The 15,000-nt window shown below is 59.7% G+C and overlaps 1 non-coding gene across 1 annotated transcript; it reads right to left on the reverse strand.

The window, feature by feature from the left end:
* Positions 1-3,237: 3,237 nt before the first annotated feature.
* On the reverse strand, positions 3,238-3,356 carry LOC131862778 (5S ribosomal RNA). Its single transcript, XR_009361715.1, has one exon. It is a non-coding gene; the product is annotated as a 5S ribosomal RNA (ribosomal RNA).
* Positions 3,357-15,000: the final 11,644 nt, after the last annotated feature.

Here is a 15,000-nt window from a genome sequence, read left to right on the forward strand (position 1 = left end):
ACGGAAATTTTAAAATCTCATTTTTTTTTGCCTTTTTCTGGAAATTAGTGAAGGCAGCGCATCAAAGGTGCGCACCTCGCTGCCCACCACGGTGCGCAACGCCGGTGGGCACCCGGGAGTGCTTCGAAGTGTGCTCCAAGGTGCTGCGTGCACGTTGTCGGAGCCCGGTTTGCCCCGGGTGCGCACCTCGCGTGCACCTTCGTCGGGGTGGGCACCTTGGCTGGGTTTGCCCCGGCTGCGCTCCGAAGCGGGGTTATTGGAGCGCCGCCTCTTTTTTTGTCGGAGCGTTTGGTGGGGTTTCTCGCATTGGCTCTTCCGAGGCCCGGTTGCCACCCTGGCGCGCACGAAGTCGGAAGTAGGGTTAATTGCCCGGGTGCGCACCTTTGCCAGGGTGGGCACCTTACCTGGGCTGCGCACCAGGGCGGGCTCAAGATGGCACGCGCGTTCCGTTTTTTTCACTATCTTTCAAAACGGAAATTTTAAAATCTCCTTTTTTTTTTGCCTTTTCTGGAAATTAGTGAAGGCAGCGCATCAAAGGTGCGCACCTCGCTGCCCACCTTGGTGTGCTCTGAGGTGCGCACCCGGGAGCGCTACGAAGTGTGCTCCAAGGTGCGGCGTGCACGTTGTCGGAGCCCGGTTTGCCCCGGGTGCGCACCTCGCCTGCACCTTGGCCGGGGTGGGCACCTTGGCTGGGTTTGCCCAGGGTGCGCTCCGAAGCGGGGTTACTGGAGCGCCCCCTCTTTTTTTGTCAGAGCATTTGGTGGGGTTTCTCGCATTGGCTCTTCCCAGGCCCGGTTGTTGGGTGCGCTCCCACCCTGGCGCGCGCGAAGTTGGAAGTTGGGTTAATTGCCCGGGCGCGCACCTTCGCCAGGGTGGGCACCTTGGTGCGCACACCTTGGCTGGGCTGCGCACCAGGGCGGGCTCAAGATGGCACCAGCATTCCCTTTTTCTCACTATCTTTCAAAACGGAAATTTTAAAATCTCGTTTTTTTTTTGCCTTTTATGGAAATTAGTGAAGGCATCGCATCAAAGGTGCGCACCTCGCTGCCCACCTTGGTGTGCTCCGAGGTGCCCACCACGGTGCGCAACGCCGGTGCGAACCCGGGAGCGCCCCGATGTGTGCTCCAAGGTGCGGCGTGCACGAAGTCGGACCCCGGTTTGCCCCGGGTGCGCACCTCGCGTGCACCTTGGTGCGCACACCTTGGCTGGGTTGCGCGGCCTGGTGGGCACCATGGTGCGCACCAAGGAGCGCTCCGAAGTGTGCTCCAAGGTGCGGCGTGCACGAAGTCGGAGCCCGGTTTGCCCCGGGTACGCACCTCGCGTGCACCTTCGCCGGGGTGGGCACCTCGGCTGGGTTGCGCGCCCTGGTGCGCACCAAGGAGCGCTCCGAAGTGTGCTCCAAGGTGCGGTGTGCACGAAGTCGGAGCCCGGTTTGCCCCGGGTGCGCACCTTCGCCGCGGTGCGCACCATGGCGTGCACGAAGTCGGAGCCCGGTTTGCCCCGGGTGCGCACCTCGCGTGCACCTTCGGCGGGGTTGCGCGCCCTGGTGGGCACCATGGTGCGCACCAAGGAGCGCTCCGAAGTGTGCTCCAAGGTGCGGCGTGCACGAAGTCGGAGCCCGGTTTGCCCCGGGTGCGCACCTCGCGTGCACCTTCGGCGGGGTTGCGCGCCCTGGTGGGCACCATGGTGCGCACCAAGGAGCGCTCCGAAGTGTGCTCCAAGGTGCGGCGTGCACGAAGTCGGAGCCCGGTTTGCCCCGGGTGCGCACCTCGCGTGCACCTTCGCCGCGGTGGGCACCATGGCGTGCACGAAGTCGGAGCCCGGTTTGCCCCGGGTGCGCACCTCGCGTGCACCTTCGCCGGGGTGGGCACCTCGGCTGGGTTGCGCGCCCTGGTGCGCACCAAGGAGCGCTCCGAAGTGTGCTCCAAGGTGCGGCGTGCACGAAGTCGGAGCCCGGTTTGCCCCGGGTGCGCACCTCGCGTGCACCTTCGCCAGGGTGGGCACCTCGGTGCGCACACCTTCTCAATGTTTTCTTGCCTTTTCTGGAAATTGGTGAAGGCAGCGCATCAAAGGTGCGCACCTCGGTGTGCTCCGAGGTGCGAACCCGAGAGCGCTCCGAGGTGCCCACGAAGTCGAAAGTCGGGTTAATTGCATTGTTTTCCCCGGGTGCGCTCCGAGGTGCGCAACATCGGCGCGCACCAAGGAGGGCTCCGAAGTGTGCTCCAAGGTGCGCACGATGGCGTGCACCTCTGGTGCGCACGATTCGGAGCTCGGTTTGACCGGGGTGCGCACACCTTGGCTGGGTTGCGCACCTTTTGTGCGCTCCAAGGTGCGCACGAAGTCGGAGCTCGGTTTGCCCCGGGTGCGCACCTTCGCCAGGGTGCGCACCTTGATGCGCACGCCTTGGCTGGGCTGCGCACCTTGGTGGGCGCCATGGTGCGCACCTTTCGTGCGCTCCAAGGTGCGCACGAAGTCGGAGCTCGGTTTGCCCCGGGTGCGCACCTTGGTGGGCGCCATGGTGCACTCCGAGGTGCCCAAGATTGGTGCGCACCAAGGAGCGCTCCGAAGTGCGCTCCAAGGTGCGCGCGAAGTCGAAAGTTGGGTTAATTGTCCGGTTTGCCTCGGGTGCGCACCTTGCGTGCACCTTCGCCAGGGTGGGCGCCTTGGTGCGCACACCTTGGCTGGGCTGCGCACACCTTGGCACCCGCGTTTCCTTCATTTTAAATTTTTTTTTTTTACAATCTCTCAAGTGGGAAATTCTATAATCTCAACTTTTTTTGCCTTTTCAGGAAACTTTTGAATGGAGCGCATCATTGGTGCGCTCCGAAGTGTGCTCCAAAGCTCTCTCCAGCTGCGTGCACCTGCCCCGGCCGCGCACCCGGCCCCGCCCAGCTTCGCTCACCTGTCCCGGGCGTCTGGTGCGGAACCTTAGAGTAAGAAACATCACCGTGCACCTTGGCCAACGTGCGCGACTCGACCGAGCGCGCACTGGCCGAGGTGCACACCGATTTCACCTGGGTGCGCGCGCAGCACCTCGGGCGCACCGGGGTGCGCGCACAACGCCCGGGTTGCACCGTGGCCTGTGTGCTCGGGGCGCCTCGGGTGCGCGCTCGGTGTCGCCCCCGCGCGCGCGGTAGTGCGGGCAGCGCACCCCGGCCCGGCCCGGCCCCGACGAGAACGCAAACGGGCAAAAGGTTTATTCAAATAGCATTGCGACGCCCGGCGAAAAACTAAAAAAGGGTGCAACACCGGGACTTCCCGGGAGGTCACCCATCCCAGTACTACTCCGGCCCAAGCGCGCTTAACTGCGGAGTTCTGATGGGATCCGGTGCACTAACGCTGGTATGATCGCACCCGTTATGAGCTTGTCGCAGTGTGTACTTAGCAAACCGCGACCCACGTGCGAATCCACCCCGGCCACCCACCCCCGTCGAGGTGCACACCCTCCCTCGCGAAGTGCGCCCCGTTCGCCAAGTGTGAGCCCTGCCCGGGTGCGCGCACCTTGCTAGGGCGTCGGGTGTGCACCCGGCCCGGCCTACGTGCGTGCACCTGGAGGGGGCGTCGTGTGCGTGCAGTGTCCCGTCTGCAACGCGGTGCCCACACACCACCTCGGGCGCAACGACCTGCGCTCACATGTGGGCCGAGTGCACCTTGGTGCATGTTCGGGGCGCCTCGGGTGCACGCTCGATCTTGCCCCGGTGCACCAAGGCGCTCGGTTTGCCCCGGGTGCGCACTTGGTGCAAGGTGGGCACCCAAAATAGGGATCAAGCACCAAAACACAAGTTTCGGGATGCAAAATGGGACCCAAGGACCACAAATGCGTTCCAAGACCCATGATGGGTCCACGAGAACAAAAATGTGTTCCGAGACTTAATAAACAAATATTGGGTTTTAGGAGAAGAAACATGCTCTGATGCCCAAAACGAGAATCGACCCCGAAAAGGCCACAGGCCAAAAGTGGGATGCGAGACAAAAAAAAATGGGACCCGAGGACCAAAATTGGGTTCCCAGGTCGAAGACAGGGCAACCGGACAAGAAACGACCTCTAAGGCTCGAAATGAGTCCCGACGACTAAAACTTGACAAGAAGCACCCATCAGGCACCCAACTCGACACCCATGGGATGCCGACCCACCCGGGCTTCCACCTAGCACACCTTGGCACCCACCCACCCTCGCACCCAACCTCGCACCCAACTTAGCACCTTTGAACCCACATTGGCACTCACCCTGACCCTGGCACCTTGGAACCCACATTGGCACTCACCTTGACCCTGGCACCCACCTTTGCACTCACCTTGGGACCCACCCTGGCTCCCACCTCGGCACCCACCCAGACACCCACCTTGGTTCCTTGGCACCCACCTTGGATCCTTGGCACCCACCCCGACACCCACCTTGGCACGCAACTTGGCTACTTGCCACCCACCTTGGCTCCTTGACGCCCACCCCGACAACCACCCCGTGACCTACCCTGGCTAGGGTTGGTGCACACCCACCCTGGTGCCCACCTTGGCACCCACCCTATGACCCACCTTGGCACGCACCTTAGTACCCACCCCGTTACCCACCCTAGGACCCACCCCGTGACCCACCTTGGCCAGGGTGGGTGCACCCACCCTGGTGCCCACCTTGGCACCCACCCATCCTAGCACCCAGCCTGTGACCGGGCTTGGAACCCAACCTTGCACCCGCACCCGTCTTGGCCAGTGTGGGTGCGCACCCATCCTGGCACCCACGTTGTGACACACCCTTTAACCCACGCACCCTAGCACCCACGTTGGCACCCACCTTGGAACCCAACCTAGCAACTTGGCACCCACCCCGTGACCCACCTTGGCATCCACCATAGCAGTCGCCGACTTGGCACCCACCTCGGCACCCACCTTGACACTTGTGGACCCACCTTGCCACTCACCCTAGCATCGACCCATCCTAGCACCCACCCTGGCACCTTTGCACCCTAGCACTCACCCATCCTAGCACCTAACCTGTGACCCACCTTGACACTCACCCTCGCACCCACCTTGGAACCCAACCTAGCACCCACCCACCCTGACACCAACCCTAGCACCTACCCACCCTTGCACCCACCCTGTGACCCATCTTGGCACCCACCCATCCTACCACTCAACCTATCACCCACCTTCTCACCCACCTTGGCATCCACCTTAGCACCCACCCACACTGGCACCTTGGCACCCACCTCGGGCAAGGTGGGTGCACACCCACCCTGGCACCCAATTTAGAACCCACCGAGCATGTTACCCACCTTGGCACCCACATTGCAGCCCACCCTAGTACCCACCCTATGACCCACATTGGCATCCACACCCTAGCACCCAGGCACCTCGACACCCGCCTTGACACCCACCCTAGCACTGAACCTGTGACCCACCTTGGAACTCACCCTAGAACCCACCCACCCTGTGAACCACCTTGGCATCCACCTTAGCACCCACCCACCTTGGCACCCACTCTAGCACTCACCCATCCTAACACCCAACTTGTTACCCACCTTGGCACCCGCCCTCGCGTCCACCTTGAAACCCACCCTAGCACCCACCCACGCAGGAGCCCACCTTGGCACCCAACCTAACACCCACGCATCCTGGCACCCAACTTGTGACCCACCTTGGAACCCACCCTAGTACCCACCTTTGAACCCACTATATCACCAACCCACCTTGGCACCCACCCTATGACCCTCTTTGGAATCCACCCTAGCACGCACCCACCCTGGCACCCACCATGGAGCGCACCCTAGCACCCACCCACCTCGGCACGCACCTCAACACCCACCTTGGTGTGCGCACTGCGCCAACCTCTCAAAGACCCTATGTGGTGCGCTCCAAAGTGTACACCTTTGGTGCGCTCCAAGGTGCGCACCTTTGGTGCACACCGAGGTGCACACCAAAGTGTGCACCGAGGTGAGCACCAAAGTGCACTCCAGGGTGCACACCAAGGCGTGCACATTTGGTGCGGTCAATGCAAACGAATTCGGAAGTTGGGGTCGATGTCCTAATCGCTGCTGCAGACTACACGTATGAGAATCGGACAAATAGCTTTATATAGGGGAGGTGTTGCGTTTGATGGGTCGACTCCCCTGGTTGTGTGCACTGCACCAACTTCAAAGACCCTGTCTTGTTTAAGAAGTCAAAAGTTGGGGTGGATGTCCTAATCATTGCTGCAGTCTACGCATGTATGAGAATCAGACAAATAGCTTATATAGGGGAGGTGTTGCATTCGGTGGGTTGACTCCCCTGGTTGTGCGCACTGCGCCAACCTCAAAGACCCCGCATAGCAGAAGAAGTCGGAAGTCGGATTTTGGTGAGCACCAAGGCGTGCACCTTTGGTGCGGTCAACGCAGACGAATTCAGAAGTTGGGGTGGATGTCCTAATCGTTGTTGCAGGCTACACATGTATGAGAATCAGACAAATAGCTTATATAGGGGAGGTGTTGGGTTTGATGGGTCAACTCCCTTGGTTGTGCGCATTACGCCAACCTCAAAGACCTTGTTTTCGTTAAGAAGTCAAAAGTTGGGGTCAATGTCCTAATGGCTCCTGCAGGCTACACATGTATGAGAATCGGACAAATAGCTTATATAGGGGAGGTGTTGGGTTTGATGGGTCGACTCCCCTGGTTGTGCGCATTACGTCAACCTCAAAGACCTTGTTTTCGTTAAGAAGTCAAAAGTTGGGGTCGATGTCCTAATTGCTCCTGTAGACTACACATGTATGAGAATCAGACAAATAGCTTATATAGGGGAGGTGTTGGGTTTGATGGGTTGACTCCCCTAGTTGTTCGCATTACACCAACCTCAAAGACCTTGTTTTCGTTTAGAAGCCGAAAGTTGGGGTCGATGTCCTAATTGCTCCTGCAGGCTACGCATGTATGAGAATCAGACAAATAGCTTATATAGGGGAGGTGTTGGGTTTGATGGGTCGACTCCCCTGGTTGTGCGCATTGCGCCAACCTCAAAGACCCTGCATTGCGGATGAAGTCGAAAGTCAGAGTTTGGTGTGCTACAAGGTGTGGTCGAAGGTGCTCACCTAGGTGTGCACCTTTGGAGCACAGGAAAAGTGCCCTCCAAAAGTGCGCACCTTTGGAGTGCACAAAAGTGCCCTCCAAAAGTGCGCACCTTTGGAGCGCAGAAAAGTGCCCTCCAAAAAGTGCCCTCCAAAAGTGCGCACCTTTGGAGCGCAGAAAAGTGCCCTCCAAAAAGTGCCCTCCAAAAGTGCGCACCTTTGGAGCGCAGAAAAGTGCCCTCCAAAAAGTGCCCTCCAAAAGTGCGCACCTTTGGAGCGCAGAAAAGTGCCCTCCAAAAAGTGCCCTCCAAAAGTGCGCACCTTTGGAGCGCAGAAAAGTGCCCTCCAAAAAGTGCCCTCCAAAAGTGCGCACCTTTGGAGCGCAGAAAAGTGCCCTCCAAAAAGTGCCCTCCAAAAGTGCGCACCTTTGGAGCGCAGAAAAGTGCCCTCCAAAAAGTGCCCTCCAAAAGTGCGCACCTTTGGAGCGCAGAAAAGTGCCCTCCAAAAAGTGCCCTCCAAAAGTGCGCACCTTTGGAGCGCAGAAAAGTGCCCTCCAAAAGTGCGCACCTTTGGAGCGCACAAAAGTGCCCTCCAAAAGTGCGCACTTTTGGTGCGCACCAAGGCGCTGGTTCGGTCGTTGCAGGCGAGTTCGGAAGTTGGGGTCGATGTCCTGAGCGGAGGTGCAAACTACACAGGTGTCGGAATCGGACAAATAGCTTATATAGGGGAGGTGTATGCTTCGATGGGTCGACTCCCCAGGTTGAGCGCACCGCGCCAACCTCAAAGACCCTACGGTATGGATGAAGTCGGAAGTTGGGTCCGATGACCGATTCGATTAGTAGGTATGCTCATGAGGTCGGAATTTGGGTCCGATGACCTGCCATGTGCAGGAAGGCGAATGTTGACACTGTGCGTTGCAAGGTGCACACCAAGGCGCTGGTGCGGTCTTTTTAGTCGAGTTCGGAAGTTGGGGTCGATGTCCTGATCGGAGGTGCAAGCTACACAGGTGTGGGAATCGGACAAATAGCTTATATAGGGGAGGTGTATGCTTCGTTGGGTCGACTCCCCGGGTTGAGCGCACCGCGCCAACCTCAAAGACCCTACGGTATGGATGAAGTCGGAAGTTGGGTCCGATGACCAATTCGATATGTAGGCATACTCGCGAGGTCGGAATTTGGGTCCGATGACCTGCCACGTGCAGGAAGGCGAATGTTGGCACTGTGCGTTGCAAGGTGCGCACCAAGGCGCTGGTTCGGTCGTTGGAGGCGAGTTCGGAAGTTGGGGTCGATGTCTTGATCGGAGGTGCAAACTACACAGGTGTGGGAATCGGACAAATAGCTTATATAGGGGAGGTGTATGCTTCGTTGGGTCGACTCCCCGGGTTGAGCGCACCGCGCCAACCTCAAAGACCCTACGGTATGGATGAAGTCGGAAGTTGGGTCCGATGACCGATTCGATATGTAGGCATACTCGCGAGGTCGGAATTTGGGTCCGATGACCTGCCATGTGCAGGAAGGCGAATGTTGGGACTGTGCGTCGCAAGGTGCGCACCAAGGCGCTGGTGCCGTCGTTGCAGTCGAGTTCGGAAGTTGGGGTCGATGTCCTGGTCAGAGGTGCAAACTACACAGGTGTGGGAATCGGACAAATAGCTTATATAGGGGAGGTGTATGCTTCGATGGGTCGACTCCCTGGGTTGAGCGCACCGCGCCAACCTCAAAGACCCTACAGTATGGATGAAGTCGGAAGTTGGGTCCGATGACCGATTCGATACGTAGGCATATTGGCGAGGTCTGAATTTGTGTCCGATGACCTGCCATGCGCAGGAAGGCGGAATTTGGGTCCGATGACCGAGTTGATGGCGTGCCATGCGCAGAAAGGCGGAATTTGGGTCCGATGACCGAGTTGATGTTGATGGCCCGCCATGCACAGGAAGGCGGAATTTGGGTCCGATGACCGATTTGAAGGCGTGCCATACGCAAAAAGGCGGAGTTTGGGTCCGATGACCGAGTTGATATTGATGGCCCGCCATGCGCAGGAAGGCGGAATTTGGGTCCGATGACCTGACATACGCATGGAGTCCGACTCGGGGGCCGATGTTCGATTCGATGACTTGCATTGTGGGTAAAGTCGGAAGTTGTGGTCTTTGACCCGATTCGATGACCAGACTTCGGCTGCTTGAGAATCGGACAAATAACTTATATAGGGGAGGTAGTGTTCTCGAGCATCCTCCCCCCGTGCCCGTTTATGTCGATTGATGCTGGTGCTCGACTGGTTGGAGCGCTCGGATGCAAAAATCTTGCACCAGGATTTATCGATTGTGATGGACACGGCAAGTCTCCTGATTGCTATGCAGGAGCTCATCGTGAATCTCTATGCGGCCTTGGTATGGACTCGACCTGCGGAATGGTTCGGCAATGGTAGTCGCTCCAACACGTCCTTGCAATGGCCACAGAGGTGATTCGACTAGAGCTCCAGTCTAGCTTTTGGGTTGCTTGGCGGACTGGTATAGCCGCGATCGAGTTCCGGCCATGAACGTTTTAGATAGCTCTTGGGCTTTCTGGGACGGAAGTCGGAAGTTTGGGCTGTTGTCCGATTTGATGACCATTCTTCGGATGTGTGAGAATCGGACAAATAACTTATATAGGGGACTGTGTTGTCTCACGCAGCCCCCTCCGTGCCCCTCTATCTCGACCGATGTTGGTGCTTGAAAGGGTTGGGATCGCTCGGATTTATAAACGTGCACCACCATTTGTCGAGTGTGAGGGACGCGGCAGGTCTCCTAAATGCTATGCGGGCGCTCTCTGAGAATCTCTATCCGGCCTCGACACAGACTAGTCTTGCTGAATGGTTTGGCACTGGTAGTCGATCCAACACGTCGTTGTTGTGGCCGCCTAGGCGATTCGATTCGAGCCCCCGTCTAGCTTTTGGGTTGCTTGGCGGATTTTGCCCTATCCGCAAGTGAGCTCGGTCCCTAAACGTTCGAGAAACCCGATTGCTATGCGCCGACTCTCTTTCTTGCGAGCCTCCATCTAGCTTTTGGGTCTCTACGGAACGGAAGTCGGAATCTGGGACCGTTGTTTGATTCGACGAGGCAGACTACGGTTGTGCGAGAATCGGACAAATAACTTATATAGGGGAGGTGTTGACTGGAGCATTCTCCCCCGTGCCCCTCTAACTCGACCAATGCTGGCGCTCGAACGGTGGTAGCGCTCGGATTTTCATTGAGCGCCAGCATTGGTCGATTTAGAGGGGCATGCGAGATTCCCGAATGCTATGCGAGGGCTCTAACGGAAATGTCTATTGGTTTCGGTATGGATGCAATTGCGAGTGGTTCGGCAAAGGTAGTCGTTCCGATGCGTCCATGTCGTGGCCAAATCGATAATTCGATTTGAGCCCTCGTATAGCATTTGGGTCTCTCGATGTGATTCCGCATTCCAGTCCCTTTGGGCACTGCTTGAGCCGCATCCCAGGGGGTTCCCTTCCCAATAATCTGCCTCGCAACCCGATTGCTATGCGGTGAGGCTCCTCGGCCGCCTCGGAACTATCTGTGTATCAGACGCATCGCGGGATAAGGGGTTGGCAACGGTAGTCGCCCCAAGCGCGTCCGATGCTTGGACCATTCCGAGGCGGCCCTGAAGCCTCTTCCGTCTAGCCGTTGGGTCCTTCTCGCCGCATCCCTCGCCTCGCACCCCGATTGCTATGCGGTGAGGCTCCTCGGCCGCCTCGGAACTATCTGTGTATCGGACGCGTCGCGGGATAAGGGGTTGTCACTGGTAGTCGCCCCAAGCGCGTCCGATGCTTGGACCATTCCGAGGCGGCCCTGAAGCCTCTTCCGTCTAGCCGTTGGGTCCTTCTCGCCGCATCCCTCGCCTCGCACCCCGATTGCTATGCGGTGAGGCTCCTCGGCCGCCTCGGAACTATCTGTGTATCGGACGCGTCGCGGGATAAGGGGTTGTCATTGGTAGTCGCCCCAAGCGCGTCCGATGCTTGGACCATTCCGAGGCGGCCCTGAAGCCTCTTCCGTCTAGCCGTTGGGTCCTTCTCGCCGCATCCCTCGCCTCGCACCCCGATTGCTATGCGGTGAGGCTCCTCGGCCGCCTCGGAACTATCTGTGTATCGGACGCGTCGCGGGATAAGGGGTTGTCACTGGTAGTCGCCCCAAGCGCGTCCGATGCTTGGACCATTCCGAGGCGGCCCTGAAGCCTCTTCCGTCTAGCCGTTGGGTCCTTCTCGCCGCATCCCTCGCCTCGCACCCCGATTGCTATGCGGTGAGGCTCCTCGGCCGCCTCGGAACTATCTGTGTATCGGACGCGTCGCGGGATAAGGGGTTGTCACTGGTAGTCGCCCCAAGCGCGTTCGATGCTTGGACCATTCCGAGGCGGCCCTGAAGCCTCTTCCGTCTAGCCGTTGGGTCCTTCTCGCCGCATCCCTCGCCTCGCACCCCGATTGCTATGCGGTGAGGCTCCTCGGCCGCCTTGGAACTATCTGTGTATCGGACGCGTCGCGGGATAAGGGGTTGTCACTGGTAGTCGCCCCAAGCGCGTCCGATGCTTGGACCATTCCGAGGCGGACCCGAAGCCTCTTCCGTCTAGCCGTTGGGTCCTTCTCGCCGCATCCTTCGCCTCGCACCCCGATTGCTATGCGGTGAGGCTCCTCGGCCGCCTCGGAACTATCTGTGTATCGGACGCGTCGCGGGATAAGGGGTTGTCACTGGTAGTCGCCCCAAGCGCGTCCGATGCTTGGACCATTCCGAGGCGGACCCGAAGCCTCTTCCGTCTAGCCGTTGGGTCCTTCTCGCCGCATCCCTCGCCTCGCACCCCGATTGCTATGCGGTGAGGCTCCTCGGCCGCCTTGGAACTATCTGTGTATCGGACGCGTCGCGGGATAAGGGGTTGTCACTGGTAGTCGCCCCAAGCGCGTCCGATGCTTGGACCATTCCGAGGCGGACCCGAAGCCTCTTCCGTCTAGCCGTTGGGTCCTTCTCGCCGCATCCCTCGCCTCGCACCCCGATTGCTATGCGGTGAGGCTCCTCGGCCGCCTTGGAACTATCTGTGTATCGGACGCGTCGCGGGATAAGGGGTTGTCACTGGTAGTCGCCCCAAGCGCGTCCGATGCTTGGACCATTCCGAGGCGGACCCGAAGCCTCTTCCGTCTAGCCGTTGGGTCCTTCTCGCCGCATCCCTCGCCTCGCACCCCGATTGCTATGCGGTGAGGCTCCTCGGCCGCCTTGGAACTATCTGTGTATCGGACGCGTCGCGGGATAAGGGGTTGTCACTGGTAGTCGCCCCAAGCGCGTCCGATGCTTGGACCATTCCGAGGCGGCCCCGAAGCCTCTTCCGTGTAGCCGTTGGGTCGTTCTCGCCGCATCCCTCGCCTCGCACCCCGATTGCTATGCGGTGAGGCTCCTCGGCCGCCTTGGAACTATCTGTGTATCGGACGCGTCGTGGGATAAGGGGTTGTCACTGGTAGTCGCCCCAAGCGCGTCCGATGCTTGGACCATTCCGAGGCGGCCCCGAAGCCTCTTCCGTGTAGCCGTTGGGTCCTTCTCGCCGCATCCCTCGCCTCGCACCCCGATTGCTATGCGGTGAGGCTCCTCGGCCGCCTTGGAACTATCTGTGTATCGGACGCGTCGCGGGATAAGGGGTTGTCACTGGTAGTCGCCCCAAGCGCGTCCGATGCTTGGACCATTCCGAGGCGGACCTGAAGCCTCTTCCCTCTAGCCGTTGGGGCTTTCTCGCCGCATCCCTCGCCTCGCACCCTGATTGCTATGCTGTGAGGCTCCTCGGCCGCCTTGGAACTATCTGTGTATCGGACGCATCGCGGGATAAGGGGTTGGCAGTGGTAGTCGCCCCAAGCGCATCCGATGCTTGGACCATTCCGAGGCGGCCCTGCAGCCTCTTCCGTCTAGCCGTTGGGGCCATCTCGCCGCATCCCCCACCTCGCACCACGATTGCTATGCGGTGAGGCTCCTTGGCCGCCTCGGAACTATCTGTGTATCGGACGCATCGCGGGATAAGGGGTTGTCACTGGTAGTCGCCCCAAGCGCGTCCGATGCTTGGACTATTCCGAGGCGGCCCTGCAGCCTCTTCCGTCTAGCCGTTGGGGCCATCTCGCTGCATCCCCCACCTCCTCGGCCGCCTCGGAACTATCTGTGTATCGGACGCATCGCGGGATAAGGGGTTGGCAGTGGTAGTCGCCCCAAGCGCGTCCGATGCTTGGACTATTCCGAGGCAGCCCTGCAGCCTCTTCCGTCTAGCCTTTGGGGCCATCTCGCCGCATCCCTCGCCTCGCACCCCGATTGCTATGCGGTGAGGCTCCTCGGCCGCCTGGGAACTATCTTCGTATCGGACGCATCGCGGGATAAGGGGTTGTCACTGGTAGTCGCCCCAAGCGCGTCCGATGCTTGGACTATTCCGAGGCGGCCCTGTGGCCTCTTCCGTCTAGCCGTTGGGGCCATCTCGCCGCATCCCCCACCTCGCACCCCGATTGCTATGCGGTGAGGCTCTTCGGCCGCCTTGGAACTATCTTCGTATCGGACGCATCGCGGGATAAGGGGTTGTCACTGGTAGTGGCCCCAAGCGCGTCCGATGCTTGGACTATTCCGAGGCGGCCCTGCAGCCTCTTCCGTCTAGCCGTTGGGGCCATCTCGCCGCATCCCCCACCTCGCACCCCGATTGCTATGCGGTGAGGCTCCTCGGCCGCCTTGGAACTATCTTCGTATCGGACGCATCGCGGGATAAGGGGTTGTCACTGGTAGTCGCCCCAAGCGCGTCCGATGCTTGGACTATTCCGACGCGGCCCTGTGGCCTCTTCCGTCTAGCCGTTGGGGCCATCTCGCCGCATCCCCCACCTCGCACCCCGATTGCTATGCGGTGAGGCTCCTCGGCCGCCTTGGAACCATCTTCGTATCGGACGCATCGCGGGATAGGGGGCTGTCACTGGTAGTCGCCCCAAGCGTGTCCGATGCTTGGACCATTCCTAGGCGGCCCTGAAGCCTCTTCCGTCTAGCCGTTGGGGCCTTCCCGCCCCATCCCTCGCCTCGCACCCCCGATTGCTATGCGGTGAGGCTCCTCGGCCGCCTTGGAACCATCTGTGTATCGGACGCATCGCGGGATAAGGGGTTGGCACTGGCAGTCGCCCCAAGCGCGTCCGATGCTTGGACCATTCCGAGGTGGCCCTGAAGCCTCTTCCGTCTAGCCGTTGGGGCCTTCCCGCCCCATCCCTCGCCTCGCACCCCGATTGATATGCGGTGAGGCTCCTCGGCCGCCTTGGAACTATCTGTGTATCGGACGCATCGCGGGATAAGGGGTTGGCACTGGTAGTCGTCCCAATCGCATCCGATGCTTGGACCATTCCGAGGCGGCCCTGCAGCCTCTTCCGTTTAGCCGTCGGGGCCTTCCCGCCGCATCCCTCGCCTCGCATCCCGATTCCTATGCGGTGAGTCTTCTCGGCCGCCGCGGAACTATACCTGTTATTGCTACTGCATCCTTCGGCTGGTAACCTCCTCTGCCGCCTTGGAACGTTCTCTTTGTCGGACGCGTCGCGGGATAAGGGGTTGGCACTGGTAGTCGCCCCAAGCGCGCCCGATGCATAGACCGCTCCGAGTCGACCTTGCTTTCAGCCTCTCACATGCATAGACCTCTCTGAGTCGACCCTGCAGCCTCTCACGTTTAGCCTTTGGAATCTCGCCTCACAACATGATTGCTATCCTTGATGCATCCCTTGCCTCGAGCCCTGATTGCTTTCTTGGCTGCATCCCTCCTCTCCTCACAGCCCGGTTGTCATCACTGCTTCATCCGTCGCTTCATGCATTCTGGCTGCTGGGCCCTTCCCACCGCACACCTCGATTGCTATCTCTTCTGCATCACACACCCCGATTGCTATCTCTGCTACATCCCTCGGCTCTCACTTCTGCATCCTTCGCCTCACACCTCGATTGCTATCAATGCTGCATCCGTAACCTCACACCCCGA

This window comes from Cryptomeria japonica, unplaced genomic scaffold, assembly GCF_030272615.1.
Source record: "Cryptomeria japonica unplaced genomic scaffold, Sugi_1.0 HiC_scaffold_51, whole genome shotgun sequence".
Classification (NCBI taxonomy): domain Eukaryota; kingdom Viridiplantae; phylum Streptophyta; class Pinopsida; order Cupressales; family Cupressaceae; genus Cryptomeria; species Cryptomeria japonica.